We start from the raw sequence: 17,515 nt of genomic DNA on the forward strand, positions 1-17,515 counted from the left end.
TAGTTGCAGGGCAGGAATAAAGATGTAGACATAGAGAACAGACTTGATGACACAGGGTGGGAAAGGAAAGCTGGGGTGAAGTGAGAGTAGCATCGACATATATACACTACCGAATGTAAAATAGTTAGCTAGTGGGAAGCAGCAGCATAGCACAGGGAGATCAGCTCAGTGCTTTGCGATGACCTAGAGGGGTAGGATAGGCAGGATGGGAGGGAGGCTCAAGAGGGAGGGGATATGGGGACATATATATACATATGGCTGATTCACTTTAGTGTACAATGGAAACTAACACAGTATTGTGAAGCAATTATACTCCAATAAAGATCTATTTTAAAAAAATAGAAATGAGACATGAGCGAAATTTCCATAGACTTTTCATAATAACATTCTATCTTTTAAAAATATTCACCTAAAGATTTTTTAAATTGAACCGTGTATTAGTTCCAGATGTACAACATAATGATTTGATATTTGCATATACTGTGAAATGATCAGCAGAAATAAGTCGAGTTAACACCATCACCATAGTTACAAATCCTTTTCCTTACGATAAGAACTTTTAAGCTTTACTCTCTTAGCAACTTTCAAATATGCAATATAGTGTTAACAACAGTCACAATGCCATACCTGGCCCAAGGCTTGCAGGATCTTAGTTCGCTGACCAGGGATCAAACCTGGGCCCCCAGCAGTGAAAGCACTGAGTCCTAACCATGGGACAGCCAGGGAATTCCCAAAGAGGTTTTAACTTTAAAATATTTTTCGTTATGCTGACATATATCCAGACAATAAAATACTCTGAAGTTTGAAACATCACATGAGAGATAGTACTTATCAACTACAAAACAGTGTATCTGTGTCCAAAAAGCCCAGCTGAACTCTATTGACCATATATACTTAAGAATGTATACCAAGATTCTAATTCCTATTCTCAATTCATCAAACATCTACTGAAACGTCTACTTGATCTTCTGCACAATGCTAGACCCAGTAGCTGGTTTTAAAGATTTTACTGGTAGGAAGGCAAACATATAAACAGTAATTTCAATGTCACTGCTTTGAATGTTAGTGGTAATTACTATGATAAAGGTATATCAAGGTGCTTTTCTACGAATAAAGGAAAAACTGTCCATTGGGGAGTGGGAGACGTAGTGGGATATGGCAGGGTTGTCGGGAAAAACTTCCTTAACAATGTTTCCCATGATGTCCAGATACTTTTGTTTTTGTTGAGCATCCAATGTTATAGGCTTGAGAAGGGAATTACAAAAGGTTTAGCATATTACTTTGATTCATTCACACATTTAGTGCCTATTGTGTGTGGTACAGTCTTGGCAAATAGTTCACAGTTTATTTCTAAATTAGGTATAGTACCACAAAGCCAGTAGTTTAAATAGTGGCTGAAAAATCATCTATACTTTATTTTCCCAAAAATGCTTATTTTTCCACCAGTGCTTCTTATTTTACCTCCTCCCAACTCCTTTCCAGTAAATTAAATGAAATGGTAACATTTAATCATATCTACAGTATTCGAAAATCCTTTAAACCAGGGGTCCCCAACCCCTGGGCCACAGACCAATACCGGTCTGCGGCCTGTTAGGAACCGGGCCACACGGCAGGAGGTGAGCGGCAGGCAAGCGAGTGAAGCTTCATCTGCCGCTCCCCACAGCTCGCATTAGCACCTGAACTATCTCTCGTGTTACCACCTGAACCATCCCTCCTTTCCCATCCGTGGAAAAACTGTCTTCCATAAAACCAGTCCCTGGTGCCAAAAAGGTTGGGGACCGCTGCTTTAAACACTAATAGATTCCATACTTGCTTTTATTTCTAAAATAAATAGAACTGAACAAATTTAACTAAGTAAAATCATGTGGTTTGCTTAATGTGGACTATAACAGAAGAAAGTTATTCTCAGTCTCAAGTCAGGATTTATTCTGTATATTGTGTACTGTGCCACTCCAAAATCTACAGTATAATAGTTACAGAGCTATTTATACAGAAAAAATTACTACTGGCAATTATTTAAATTTGCAGTACATTTCCATCTTTTCCATTCTGTCTTTGATGGAAAACTTTGGAGTCATAGTGAAGACCCAATTCACCAAAAAGCTGTCTTTCTGACAGAATTCCACTTACACGTTTTAGTAAATATTTCCATAGGATAAAGTTTGAAACAAGGATATCACAAAAAAAGAAAATTACAGGTCAATATCACTGATGAACATAGATGCAAAAATCCTCAACAAAATACTAGCAAGCTGAATCCAACAATACATTAAAAGGATCATACACCATGATGAAATGGGATTCATCCCAGAGATGCAAGGATTTTTCAATATCCACAAATCAATCAGTGTGATATACCACATCAGCAAACTGAAGAATAAAACCACATGGTCATCTCAATAGTTGCAGAAAAAGCTTTTGATAAAATTCAACATCCATTTACGATAAAAACTCTCCAGACATAGAGGGAACCTACCTCAATATAATAAAGACCATATATGACAAACCCACAGCTAACATCATACTCAACGGTGAAAAGCTGAAAGCATTTCCTCTAAGATCAGGAACAAGACAACGATGTCCACTCTTGCCACTTTTATTCAACATAGTTTTGGAAGTCTTAGCTACAGCAATCAGAGAAGAGAAACAAACAAAAGGAATCCAAATTGGAAAGAAAAAAGTAAAACTGCCACTGTTTGCAGATGACATGATACTATACACAGAAAATCCTAAAGACGCCACCAGAAAACTACTAGAACTCATCAGTGAATTCAGTAAAATTGCAGAACACAAAATTAAATTACATAAATCTTTTGCATTTGTATACAGTAACCAACAAAATATCAGAAAGAGAAATTAAGGAAACAATCCCATCTACCATCGCATCAGAAAAAATAAAATACCTAGGAATAAACCTACCCAAGGAGGCAAAAGCCTTGTACTCCAAAAACTGTAAGATGCTGCTGAAAGAAATTGAAGATGACACAAACAGATGGGAAGATATACCCGTGTTCTAGGATTGGAAGACTCAATATTATTAAAATGAGCATTCTACCCAAGGCAGTCTACAGATTCCATGCAATCCTATCAGTTTACCAATGGCATTTTTCACAGAACTGAAAGAAAAAAATTTTTTAATTTGTATGGAAACACAAAAGACCCTGAATAGCCAAAACAATCTTCAGAAAGAAGAATGGAGCTGAAGGGATCATGCTTCCTGACTTCAGACTATACTACAAAGCTACAGTAATCAGAACAGTATGGTACTGGCACAAAAACAGACATACAGATCAATGGAACAAGGCAGAAAGCCCAGAAATAAACCCACACACTTATGGTCAATTAATCCATGACAAAGGAGGCAAGAATATACAAAGGAGAAAAGACAGTCTTTCAATAAGTGGTGCTGGGAAAACTGGACAGCTATTTGCAAAAGAATGAAATTAGAACATTCTCTAACACCAAATAAAAAAATAAAACTCAAAATGGATTAAAAACCTACATGTAATACTGGATACTATAAAACTCGTAGTGGAAAACATAGGCAGAACTCTCTTTGACATAAACCACAGCAATATTTTTTTTTGATCTGTCTCCTACAGTAATGGAAACAAAAGCAAAAATAAACAAATGAAACCTAATTGAACTTAAATGCTTTTGCACAGCAAAGAAAATCATAATCAAAACAAAAAGACAGCCTACAGAATGGGAGAAAATATTTGCAAACAATGCATCAAAAACGGATTAATTTCCAAAATATATAAACAGCTCATGCAGCTCAATATCAAAAAAACAAACAACCCAATCAAAAAATGGGCAGAAGACCTTAATAGACATTTCTCCAAAGAAGACATACAGATGGTCAACAGGCACAGAAAATGATGCTCAACATCACTAATTTTTAGAGAAATGCAAATCAAAACTACAATGAGTTATCATCTCACACCAGTCAGAATGGCCGTCATTAAAAAGTCTACAAATAATAAATGCTGGAGAGGGTGTGGAGAAAAGGGAACCCTCCTACACTGTTGGTGGGAATGTAAATTGATGCAGCCACTATGGAAAACAATATGGAGGTTGCTTAAAAAACTGAAAATAGAGTTACCATATGATCCAGCAAGCCCACTCCTGGGCATACATCTGAAGAAAACACTAATTCAAAAAGATACATGCACCCCAATGTTCGTAACAGCATTATTTACCATAGCCAAGACACGGAATCAACCTAAATGTCCACTGATGAATGGATAAAGAAGATGTGGCATGCGTGCGCACACAGACACACACACACACACACACACACACATATATACACAATGGAATATTACTCAGCCATAAAAAAGAATGAAATAATGTCATTTGCAGCAATATGGATGGACCAAGAGATTATCATACTGAGTAACTCAGAGAAAGACAAATACCATATGACATCACTTATATGTGGAATCTAAGAAAATGATACAAATGAGCTTATTTACAAAACAGAAATAAACTCACAGACATAGAAAACAAACTTATGGTTACCAAAGGGGAAAGGGAGGGAGGGATAAATTAGGAATTTGGGATCAACAGATACACACTACTATATATAAAACAGATAAACAACAAGGACCTACTGTATAGCTCAGGGAACTATATTCATTACCTTGTAATAACATATAATGAAAAAGAATTGATATATATGTATAAATGAATCACTCTGCTGTACATCTGAAACACTGTAAATAACTATACTTCAATTTTTGAAAAAGGATTAAAAAAAGATAAAGTCTGCAATATGCAATACTATTGTTCAATATAAGGAAGAAGCAGGATACATCATAAAATGAAAAAAAAGTCATCATTTTCCAGTAATCTATAACAACATTGCCCATAATGCTTACATTTAAAACCCAAATAGTTATTTCATAAGGAAAACAAAAATCTAAAATGCTACCCTGCTTAAGGAGATGCTGCTATGAAATATCTTAAATTTTCTATACTATTGCATAATCAAATGAGCCCACAGATGTTTAGTGAGTATCTAAGTTCTGTGTTACACTGTGAAAGGAAAAAGGTGAAGAAAATAGTTCCTTCTCTCAAAGAACTTAAGACTATTGGGAAACACAGACAAGGAAATAGGCAATCATAATGAAGCATAACTATTACTAGAAAGAGGTAAGACATAAGAACAAGGCACTCTAAGACCACACAAAATTGGTATTTAACCTCAGCTTGTGAATTCAAATAATGCTCCTTAGAGAAAGTGATGGTTAAAGTGCCACCTGAAGGATAAACAGACCTTAAATAGGCAAAGGGTGTTGAGGTGGGGTTAAGGGAAGGGAAGGACAGAGGGGAAAGCAGAAAAAACAGTCTAGGCAGACAGAACCATAATCACATAGGAGAGAGTAAGAGAGCATACAAATGTCAGGAGTCAGGGATAGCAAGTAGTTCGGAAACACCAAAATATAATTTGCATATGGCTGGAGATTGGGCCAGAAGGGAACTGAGGAGAGGATGAATGCCAAAAAATGAACAGAAGATGTGAGCAGGGAATATGAAGGCCTCTGTGGCATGTTGAGAAGTTTGGACTTTATCCTCCAGGCAACATGGAGAACAAATTAATACCAACGGCAAGCAGACCAGTTAGGAGGCTGGATGATAGTAACTGCAGTTGCAGTAAGGATGAAATTGAATGAGAGTTAGGAAAATGAATACTAGGATTGAATGACATTGACAGGAGGCCTAAGAGAGGGAGGAGACAAGAATGATACATAGGTTTCTGGCTCAGATAACTGGCTGGGTGTTGGTGACAGTAACTAAGAGGGAGAATGAATGAAGTGGTGGAAGAGATGATCATTATCAAATTGTTTCAGATATGCTGCGGTTAAGATGCCTGTGGAAAATCCAAGTGGTTAGTTCTAACGGTCTAGAATTCAAGAAATAGATGCAGAGTCATATCTTAGATGGAAAGTAGGTCCTAAAGTCAGTGTGTTATGCAAAAACTGCAAACAGTAAAAATTATCTTTGGAAATTCGTTAGGAAGCCCTCTCACCCCACAGTGGAGACCCATATACCATCTCTTAATAAGCCAGTCCTCTAGCACTGGGACAAACTGCTGTTTCTTTGGTTGAGTACTAAATGATCACTAACTAGAACATGAAAGATCCAACTTGAATTTTTAAATGCTTTTAAAACATTTTCTACTCTTATTTGCCATGTATATGGGTTGACTTTCTTCTGTGAAGAGTGTATATGATGCAAATGGACTATATACGTTTAAGCTTTCGTATAAATAGATGGTAACTGAAGTCACAGTAGATAATGAGATACAGGAAGAGTGTACTAGTTTCCTATTGCTGCTGTAACAAATTACCGCAAAGTTCATGGGTTAAAACAACACAAATTTACTCTCTTACAGTTTTGGAGGTCAGAAGTCCAAAATGAATCTCACAGGGCTAATATCAATGTGTCAGCAAGGCTGGTTCCTTCCGAAGGTGCCAGGGGAGAATCTGTTCCTTGTCTTTTCCAGCTCTTACAGGCTGCCTTACCATGTGGTCAAATCACTCTGGTCTCTGCCTCCATGGTGATATTTCCTTCTCCTCTGACTCCTCCTGTGTCTTTCTTATGTGAACCATTTTGATTACATCAGGCCCAATAGGATAACTTCCCATCTCAAGAGCCTCAATTTAATCATACCTAGAAAGTCACTTTTGCATCCAAGGTAATAGTAATATTCACATGTTCTGAGGATTAAGACGTGGACACTTTGGGGACTTCCCTGGTGGTGCAATGGTTAAGACTCCACGCTCCCAATGCAGGGGGCTCGGATTCGATACCTTGTCAGGGAACTAGATCCCACATGCATGCCGCAACTAAGAGTTCGCATGCCACAAGTAAGGAGCCCACCTGCCACAACTAAGGAGCCAGCAAGCTGCAACTAAGAAGGCCACGTGCCGCAACTAAGGACCCAGCAAGCTGCAACTAAGACCCAGCGCAACCTAAATAAATAAATATTTAAAAAAAAAAAAAAAAAAGACATGGAGATTTTAGGCCGAATGGGTATCATTCAGCCTATCACAGAGAGTATGCAAAGAATAAAGGTATTGGTAATTCTTAAATTGAATGGTGAGTCCACATCAATTCATTTTGCCATTATGCTTCCTAACATACATATGTTACATACATTCATGTGTATATAAAATATTATATAACGTAAAACACTTTTAACAGAGTAAAGAACTATAAATCAAACTGAGAAACACTAGCAGTTCAAGGAATGGGCAAAAGATGATGGGCATTCAAAGGGAACTGAGGAGGAAAGCCAAAATAGAAGTGAAAGGAAGAATCTTTCAAGAATGAGAAAGTCATCCTTTTGGATTGCAACGGTCATGTAAGATAAGGACTGAGAAGAGTCTATTCATTTAGCAACAGGTTCACTGTCGACCTTGATGAAAGCTATTTCAGTGGAATGGTGGATACAAAAATAGATTACACTGAGCTGAGGAGTGCATGGGAGGTCACGATCTGGAAAAAGCCAGGTGCAGATAAATCTTTTACATACTAGTGAATAAAATACTGTAAATAAACAGACAAAATCTAAGATGCTCTAATAATCCAGGAAGAGGAACTAGAATATAGGTAAGATTTATGAAAGGAGGGGGGAAAAGATGTGGGGAAGAAAGAAAGGAATAAGAACTAAAAGAAAGAAGTCACAAAAGAAAGAACAATAATGATGATGTTAATGACGATGATAATTTTGTTGTTACAATTTATTAGGCCTTAGCATATGCTGCGCACTGCCCCAAGCACTTTATATACTTTATGAAACAGATTATTATGTCCTATTTACAGAACAGAAAACAGGCACAAAGTAGACACAGAGCAAGAAATGTCAGAGGTGGCACTCAAATGTCGGTAAAGTTGACTCTAAAACATGTTCTCCTAACTGCTGTATTAATGATGTGATGGCTCCAATAGAGTATTTCAAGTACAAAAAAGCTAAGAATGGCAGAATTAGCCAGAAGCTAATTAGCTAAGAAACTAAGAATTAGCCTGGCAGCATGGCTAATATCGGGAGTTAATAGAAAATCTCTGGAAAGCAGTTCTTCCCAAGCTAGAGTCAAGGGCACTAAGTAAAGAGATTTTAAGGGAGTTGGCCACATCAACAGTTTGAACTCAAAACCAAAAGATTAAATTGGGGACCAAAATAAAAACTTGAGCCCTAAAGAGGGGCCATTTACAAGCAGTAACTAAGATGTACTTAAACCATTAACTTCAGCAGCAGCAGAATACCAATGTTTTAAGTCTCAACTGAAGAAAAAGAAAACTGAAATTTGTGAAATAACCCCAGATGCACATTGTATCCATACCACTACTAACTATGCACTAACATGGTATGCTGAAACACGTTAATAAGATGGACAACAAGGCTACCACCAAGGTAATCAGAGAAGACAGTGGGACAGGAGCAATAGCCTAAAAGATAGCAGTAGAAAAAAGTTCTCAAAACTCCCATTAAATCATTTAGACAGTGTCAGTGAAAGGAAAATATATGCTCACCCAGAGAATGAGATCAACTAGGTTACTGGCCACTAGTACCTGTTACATTCTCAAATTCAAAGAAACCTCTGTAGGTTGTTGACCTTTGTCTGCTGGGATGTTACAGTCACTGGTCAACTGGTACACAATACGGGAGTATTATGCCATCATGAATTCTTTAAACATGGAATTGTTCTCTTCCCTAGAGAACTTCTATTATTATTTACAGTTAAATGAGTTATAAGACCTCAGTGTCCTGATCCTTTGTCATGTCCTTCAGAATATTGGTGAATAAAGCAAATTCTAATAAATATGAGTTATTTACAACCCTAGGAATAGATTAAACTATAATATAATTATCAATAGACCACCTAAAATGAGATCATTCACTTTCATGAAATGAAATAACATACATAAAGCAATTACCACAGTGCCTAAGTGTTCAATAAATTATAGATATTAGAATTCTTGGGACTTCCCTGGTGGTCCAGTGGTTAAGACTCCGCACTCCCAATGCAGGGGGTCCAGGTTCGATCCCTGGTCGGGGAACTAAAATCCCACATACTACAACTAAGCCTGCACGCCGCAACTACTGAGCCCACAAGCCGCAACCAGAGAAGCCCACGCACCGCAACGAAGACCCAGTATAGCCAAAAATAAATAAATAAATTAAAATGTTAAAAAACTTTAAAAAAATAAATAAAAAGAATTTTTTTAGCAACTCCCCTCCCCCCAAAAAAGGTTGCAGAGACTCTTGAGTTATAAGGAAGCCTATAACTGATACCTTTGGTGCTCACATTACATTCCTTTGGCCCATTTTTCTTTTCAGTCACAGCTATAGAAGCTCAGACTCGGGTCATCATCCAGTATCCCACCTGAAGTGAACCCATTATGCCTGAGGGTCTTCAGGAGCACTAGTATAGCTCAGAGTACAGAGGAGCTAACACCTTCAACCAAAGGGAAATGAGAACCAGTAGATAAATGTTCAAGCCTTCCAGCTTTCAAATGGATAATACTGAAAGGCATTCTGTATGCTTAGGAGATTCCAGTGGAACTGAGCCTCTTACTGCTTACTCACTGCAGCAATCTCAATTATCACCCTTTTCCTTCCTTCCCTGTCTCACTCCAGAGCTCCTCACTTCTAGTTCCTATGTCAACTCTCAAATAAACCACCTATACCCATGTCTTGGTCTCATACTCTTCTTTGGGAAATGCCAATCTAAGACAAAGCCCATGCACAAGATCCTAAGAAATGATCACCTATCCTTGGATTGAACACTTTTACCCTAACAAATTCATCCTCAGAGCAGATGTTCCAAGGGCATGCATCCTATTAAAGTGTAGAATTGCAGTCTTGGAGACTAGAAAAGAACTACAAGTATTTATCGAATGAGTGAGAAAACTTAGCAAGCAAAACCCCAGAGTTCTTTAAGAAAAAGGTAAGAGATCAGTCTATACAATATATACAAACATTATTTGTTCCCTAAAGATACTGCAATATAAAATATTTCTGGTTCTTGGGACTTCCCTGGTAGCGCAGTGGTTAAGAATCCGCCTCCCAATGCAGGAGACATGGGTTCGATCCCTGGTCCGGGAAGATCCCACATGTCACAGAGCAACTAAGCCCGCGCGCCACAACTACTGAGCCTGCGCTCTAGAGCCTGCGCACCACAACTACTGAAGCCCGCGCGCCTAGAGCTTGTGCTCTGCAATAAGAGAAGCCACTGCAATGGGAAGCCCTCGCACAGCAACGAAGAGTAGCCCCCTCTCGCAGCAATTACAGAAAGCCCGTGCACAGCAACGAAGACCCAACGCAACCAAAAAATAAATGAATAAATAAAATATTCCTGGTTCTTAATTTTTGTTCAAGGGGCCCAGCTTTCATTACAACCGACTTCCAGAGTTTCTATAACCTATATGCATATGATACAACAGCATAAGTACAATTACAAACAATGGCTATATCATAGTAAACCCTTAGTCTGTTTAATCTGACTCAATTGAGTATTCCCCCAAGATTTTTTTAAATAAATTTATTTATTTTATTTATTTATTTTTGGCTGCATTGGGTCTTCGTTGCTACGCGCAGACTTTCTCTAGTTGCGGCGAGCGGGGGGCTACTCTTCGCTGTGGTGCACAGGCTGCTCATTGTGGTGGCTTCTCTTGTTGCAGAGCACATGGGCTCTAGGTGTGTGGGCTTCAGTGGTTGTGGCATGCGGGGTCAGTAGTTGTGGCTCACGGGCTCTAGAGCGCAGGCTTAGTAGTTGTGGCATATGGGCTTAGTTACTCCACAGCATGTGGGATCCTCCCGGACCAGGGCTCAAACCCGTGTCCCATACATTGGCAGGCGGGCTCTTAACCACTGTGCCACCAGGGAAGCCCTCCCCCAAGATTTTTAAAACTTGGTACCAAAGAAAGGGATTTTCAGTCCCTCCCTCATGATAAAGTTATGAGATATAAGCCTGAAAAAAACTTCAGTTTTTCAGTGTTAAATAGCTGAACACTATTGTGTTCCATCAGCTGTGATATCTGCCACATCAAAAAAAACAAGCTGAAGTAGTAGCTGACAAATGGCAGAGACAAATTAGAGAGAGAGCTTAGTAGCTTTCTAGCTCTGACCCCTAGGACCAGTTAGCAGTACCCTTGCCCTTTTCATTGCTTGATAATACCAATATAAACCAATTTCATCTTCTTGTCTATGCTAGTCGTTTGAGTTTCTAGGTTTCTGTCACTTGCAACTGAGAACGGTCTACACAAGAGCTAGTATAAACAAAACGTCGTATAAGATCTAATGCTCTCTATGGAAGGGCTACAAAGCCTGGGATCCATGAATCCCCTGGAAATGCAACTCTTGATTTTATATATTTGAGTGTATACATCTCTAGAAGGAAGTCACCAACACTTCCATCAGTTACTCAAAATAAATCTCTGACTCCTACACCCTCTCAAAGAAATTAAGATTTATTGGTTGGTGGTCTAAAACAGTGACTCAATGTATTTTTCTGCCCATTTACATGGGCAACAAATTTCCGTCTTTTATTAAATGTCATAATTTTCAACCAAGGGCACATGTATTTTCTTTGAAACCCTTCCTCTGGCCCATTTCTAAGATTCTTCCTCCTACCACAGTTGAGAATCAACGGTTTAGAATCTGATTCTATGAAGAACTTTTTGGGGGTCACCTTTTAGATATTTTAAATCTATTCAGATGTGCTAAAATGCAAGAAATATTAGAATTTAGCTTTTAAATAATTCATCCTAGGCTGGCTGGCCCTGGTAAGATGTAGTAAGCACACTCTATCCTGTCTCTCCCACTGAATACAACCATAAATTCTGGACACAATGCTTGGAAAAGCTATTTGAACACTGAAAAGTAAATAGCAAGCAGATCAGGGAAGATTACCAGAATTCAAAGTATCACTCAACCAGAGACGAGTTTACCATATTTTTTCCCTCCAGTAGCCCTTGCCTGAACTTAATGCAACTGGAAACCTAGAAACAAGCACTTCTGGAGGAGAAGCATTCTGTCCCAAGAAGCTAGAAAGGGAACTAACAGAAATGTTTGAGTGGGAAATCACCCATTTTTTTCTCTTTTCTTTGTTTTCTCATGCACCAAGCGGTAGGCAATCCTACGGCTTCCACACATGGAAACCTCCAAGAGCCAAGAACTAGAGGGAAGGAAACCTTCTTCTCCATTCATTGAAGTTGTGATTCTTTTTTTTTTTTTTTTTTTAAATTTTTATTTATTATTTTGAAGTTGTGATTTTAAGAAGGTAGGACCAACACCTACTGCTTTTTTGGGTTTTTTCTCTCTCTGTCCTCCCATTCCCTTAGCCCCTGATGCAAATGTAACTGTAGGACTGCACTACAGAACAAGGTAGCAAGAGCCACAAGTTTCTAGATGGAAACTAAAAAGGGAAACCCCATGGAATTGGGTCTTCAGAACATAATGGACTTAAACTAGAAATCAGAAACAGAAAGGTGAGAGGAAAAATCTCCAAATTCTTGGAAATTAAAACATTTCTAAATAATCCATGCATCAAAAAGGAAGTCTGGAGGGAAATAAGATATTTTGAACCAAAAGATAATAAAATACAACATATCAAAATTTGTGGGATGGAACTAAAGCAATTCAAAAGAAAACAGAAGATGAAGAAGTCCTTCCTAGCTCATGTTATGAGTCCAGTATTATACCCTGATATCAAAACAAAAATAGAACAAAAAAAGAAAACTACAACCAATATCCTTCATAGATATAGATGTAAAAATCCTCAACAAAGTATTAGCAAATCAAACACAGAAGTATATAAAAAGAATTAAATAACACAACCAAGTGGGATTTATCCTGAGAATGCAAGGCTGCTTCAGTATTTGAAAAATCAACATAATTCAACATATTGACAGGCTAAAGAAGAAAAACCATAATAATATATCAATTGATACAGAAAAGGCATTAGATAAAATATAACATCCATTCATGATTAAAAACTATTAGCGGGGGCTTCCCTGGTGGCGCAGTGGTTGAGAATCTGCCTGCCAATGCAGGGGACACGGGTTCGAGCCCTGGTCTGGGAAGATCCCACATGCCGCGGAGCAACTAGGCCCATGAGCCACAACTACTGAGCCTGCGTGTCTGGAGCCCGTGCTCTGCAACAAGAGAGGCCACAATAGTGAGAGACCGGCACATCGCGATGAAGAGCAGCCCCCGCCTGCCCCAACTAGAGAAAGCCCTCGCACAGAAATGAAGACCCAACACAGCCAAAATAAATAAATTAATTAATTAATTAAAAAAAAAAAACTATTAGCAATCTAGGAGTAGAAACTTCCTCAATCTGATAAAAGGCATTTCTACCAAAAAAACTTTAGCTAACATTATATTCAACGGTGAAAAACTGAAAGCTTTCCCTTAAGATCAGTAAATGGCAAGAATGTCTACTGTCACCACCCTTGTTTAACACTTCTGGAAACCAAAAAGAAACAAAGGTATAGAGATTGGACAGAATAAATAAACTGTCCTTACTCACATACTACATGATTACCTACTTAAAAAATCCCCAAGAATCTACAAAATACATAAAAAACTAACAAATGAATATAGCAAGGTTGCCTGCAAAGTTAAACACACAAAAATCAGTCCTACTTCTATATACGGCAATGTACAATTACAAACTGAAATTTTAAAAAACAAGGCTATTTACCATAGCTCCCCCAAACTGAGATATGTAGGCATAAATCTAACAGAACATACAGGATCTGCAGATTCAAAACTACAAAACACTGATGAAAGAAATCAATAAATAAATGAAGAGACATCCATATATATGGACTGGAAGGCTCAGCACAGTAAAAATGACAACTCTCCTCAAATTAGTCTATAGATCTAAAACAACACCAACCAAAACATCAGAAGGATTTTTCAGAGATATGGATAAAAATGATTCTAAAATTTAGACAAAACGGCCAAGGAACTAGAATAGCTAAAAAATTTTTGAAAAACAAGAATGAAATTGGAAGAATCACAACTCCTCAATTACAATACATTAACTATAAAGCTATAGTAATCAAGACTATGTGGTATTGGCAAACGGATTTAGATCAATGGAACAGACCCAGACAAAGTCAACTGATTACTGACAAAGGCCCCAAAGCAATTCAGTGGTAAAAGAATAGTCTTTACAATAAATGGTGTTGGAACAAATATACGTCCATATGCAAAAAAAAATTAAGCTCAACTTAAATCTCACACTTTATATAAAAATTCACTCAACATGGATCATAGATCTGAATAAAAAGATTTCAAAACTTCAAGAAGAAAATAGAGGAAAAAATCTTCATGTCCTGGGGTTAGGCAAAGAGTTCTTTGATATGACAACAAAAGTACAGTCCATAAGAGAAAAAAACTGGTGAACTTTATCAATATTAAAAACTTTTACTCTCTGAAAGATACTGTTAAAAGAATGAAAAGAAAAGCTACAGATGAGGAGAAAATATTTGCAAATTACATATCTAACAAAGATCTTATATTCAGAATATTTTAAGAACTCTCAAAGCTCAACAATAAGAAAATAAACAACCCAACTTAAAAATTGGCAAAAGACATAACAGACACTTCACCTCAATATTATTAGCCATTAGGGAAATACATATTAAAACCACATGAGTTATCCATGATGGAAATGCAAATCAAAACCACCAGATACCACTTCATACTCACTAGGATGGTTATAATAAAGATGGTAATAACGAGTGTTGGCAAGACTGTGAAGCCAATGGAACCCTCATTCACTGCTGGTGGGAATGTAAAGTGGTGCAGACACTTTGGAAAGAGTCTGGCAGTTACTCAGAGGGCTAAACACAGAGTTATCATATTGTCCAGCAATTCAACCCCTCCGTATATACCTAAAAGAATGAAAACTTGTGTCACACAAAAACCTGTACACAAATGTTCACAGAACGTTATTCATACTAGCCAAAAAGTGAAAACAGCCCCACTGTCCATCAACTTGTGGATAAAGTGTGATATGTCCATTCAATAGAACATTATTCATCAATAAAAAAGAATCAAGTATTGATACATGCTACAACTTGGTTAAACCTTGAAAACATTAAGAGAAGCCAGTCACAAAAGATCACATATGATTCTCTTTGTATGAAATGTCCAGAGTAGGCAAACCTAAAAGATAGAAAGCAGATTGGTGGTTGCCTAGGGCTAGGGGAAGGGAGAAACAGGGAGTGACAGCTAATGAGCACAGGGTATTTTCTTGGAGTGATAGAAATGTTCTAAAATTGACTGTGAATGGTTGCACAACTCTGTGAATATACTAAAAACCATCAAATCATACATTTTATATGAATGAATTATATGGTAATTATATCTCAATAAAGTTGTTATAAAAAACACAATGGGGGCTTCCCTGGTGGCGCAGTGGTTGAGAGTCTGCCTGCTAATGCAGGGGACACGGGTTCGAGCCCTGGTCTGGGAAGATCTCACATGCCGCGGAGCAACTAGGCCCGTGAGCCACAACTACTGAGCCTGCGCATCTGGAGCCTGTGCTCCGCAACAAGAGAGGCCGTGATAGTGAGAGGCCCGCGCACCGCGATGAAGAGTGGCCCCCACTTGCCACAACTAGAGAAAGCCCTCGCACAGAAATGAGGACCCAACACAACCAAAAAAATAATAATACATAAATAAATAAATAAAAACTGACGTTAGAAAGAATAAAGCTTGATTGTTAAAAAAAAAACAAAACACATTGAATTATCGTTAGACACCAATTAAAATGGCTAAATTTAAAAATACTGACAATACCAATGTTAATAAGGATGCAGAGCAACTAAATTTCCATACATTGCTGCTGGAATAGCAAAATGGTATGACTACTCTGAAAAATAGTTTTGCAGTACCTTATAAAGTTGAAGTATATTACCTACGGCCCAGAAATCTCCCTCCTGGGTATCTACTCTAGAGAAATGAAATCATGTTTACATAAAATCCTGTACACAGATGTTTAAAGTGGCTCTATTTACCACTGTCATAAACTGGAAAAAACTGAAATGTTCTTCAAGGGGTAAATGGATAAACTGTGGTATATCCAAACAATGGAAAATGATTTAGCAATAAAGAGAATGAACTATTGATACACACAACTTAGAAGAATCTCAAAGCCATTATGTTAAGTGAAAGAAACCAATCTTCACAAGGTTGTATACCATATGGTTCCATTTATATTACAGTCTCAAAATTACAAAACTATGGAGATGAAGAAAAGATTATTTGTTGCCAGCGATTACAAGGGTAGGGAGGGACTCTTTTGGGGTGGAGTCTTTTGGGGTGAAGTCCTTTGATATTCTGTACCCTGATTATTGAGATGGTTACACAAATCTATACATTTGTTAAAATTCTAAAAACTGTTCACCAAAAGGAAAATAGTGGATTTTTCTTTATAATTTTAAAAATTAAAAAATGTTAAATCCAATTGAGAGTCAATGCTTTTCTTTAATTTGGTTTAAATTCACTAGACTACCACTTCTGATCATCTCATTTAGTTTAAAATACAGTATATAGTTCAAAGAAAGATACTGAAAAAATGAAATTCATCCTAAGGAGTACCAAGAGGTAATAAATCTGGTCATTAATTAGGGGTAAACAAACTAGACATGCTAAGCCTGGAGCACAGACTCAGAAGGAGAATGACCAATGACAAATGTCTTCAATTATCTGAAGAGCTGACATGTGCACGAGAGTTAGAATTTTTCCATATAATATTAAAGAGAAACTTCATTTACCAGTGAGCCTAAAAATATAGAGGGTTTTCTAGGGCTACCAGTAATTCACCATATATTCCTCAACTGCTAGATAATCAAGAAGCAGGAAGTTCTGGAGATCCTTGCATTAAACAAAGGGTCAGACAGGATGATCCAAGAGTTTCCTTCCACCTCAAACATTACATGAATCTATGAATTATAACTTCTACAGTTAACCTACCAAAGAAGAAGACACCGAACATCTAAAAAGGTATCCCTTCCTGCCAAAATATCACCTTTCATTGCATAAAAATATTAAATAGCACTCTAAGTTACAAATTTTTAAAAAGACCAAATAAATTCAAAATCTTAACAAAAGCCTTATTAAGACCCATTTTATTTCTCCAAATCTCATTTGTACTAAGGATATTAAAATTAAATTCAAATTACTAATGTCTAATTAAATCTAATTTCATTAGACTTAAAAGACAAAAGTTATAAATATAAATTTCATGCAAACTTCTATAAGTATATTGAAGAAATTTCTTGAAAAAGAAGTACTCTTTCCACACAAAGGGTGGTAGTCCTCAAAAGAGCCAAAACATCTGTATTCACTTTAAAGCTCATCAAGACAGACTGACATTTTTAGGAGAAGCATATGGCTTGCTGAACAGTCATCTAGAACAGGATCTTTTGTCTAGTAAACCCTATTCAAGGACCATTTACTTATGTATGGAGTGGCTGAATAAAG

General features: G+C 37.3%; 1 protein-coding gene across 3 annotated transcripts in view; it reads right to left on the reverse strand.

The window, feature by feature from the left end:
• The window catches only part of NDUFS4 (NADH:ubiquinone oxidoreductase subunit S4), a 123,803-nt gene that overhangs the window by 99,236 nt on the left and 7,052 nt on the right, over positions 1-17,515 (reverse strand). The window lies entirely within an intron of this gene.

This window comes from Balaenoptera physalus (genome assembly GCF_965194825.1).
Source record: "Balaenoptera physalus genome assembly, chromosome: 3".
In the NCBI taxonomy this organism is placed as follows: Eukaryota; Metazoa; Chordata; class Mammalia; order Artiodactyla; family Balaenopteridae; genus Balaenoptera; species Balaenoptera physalus.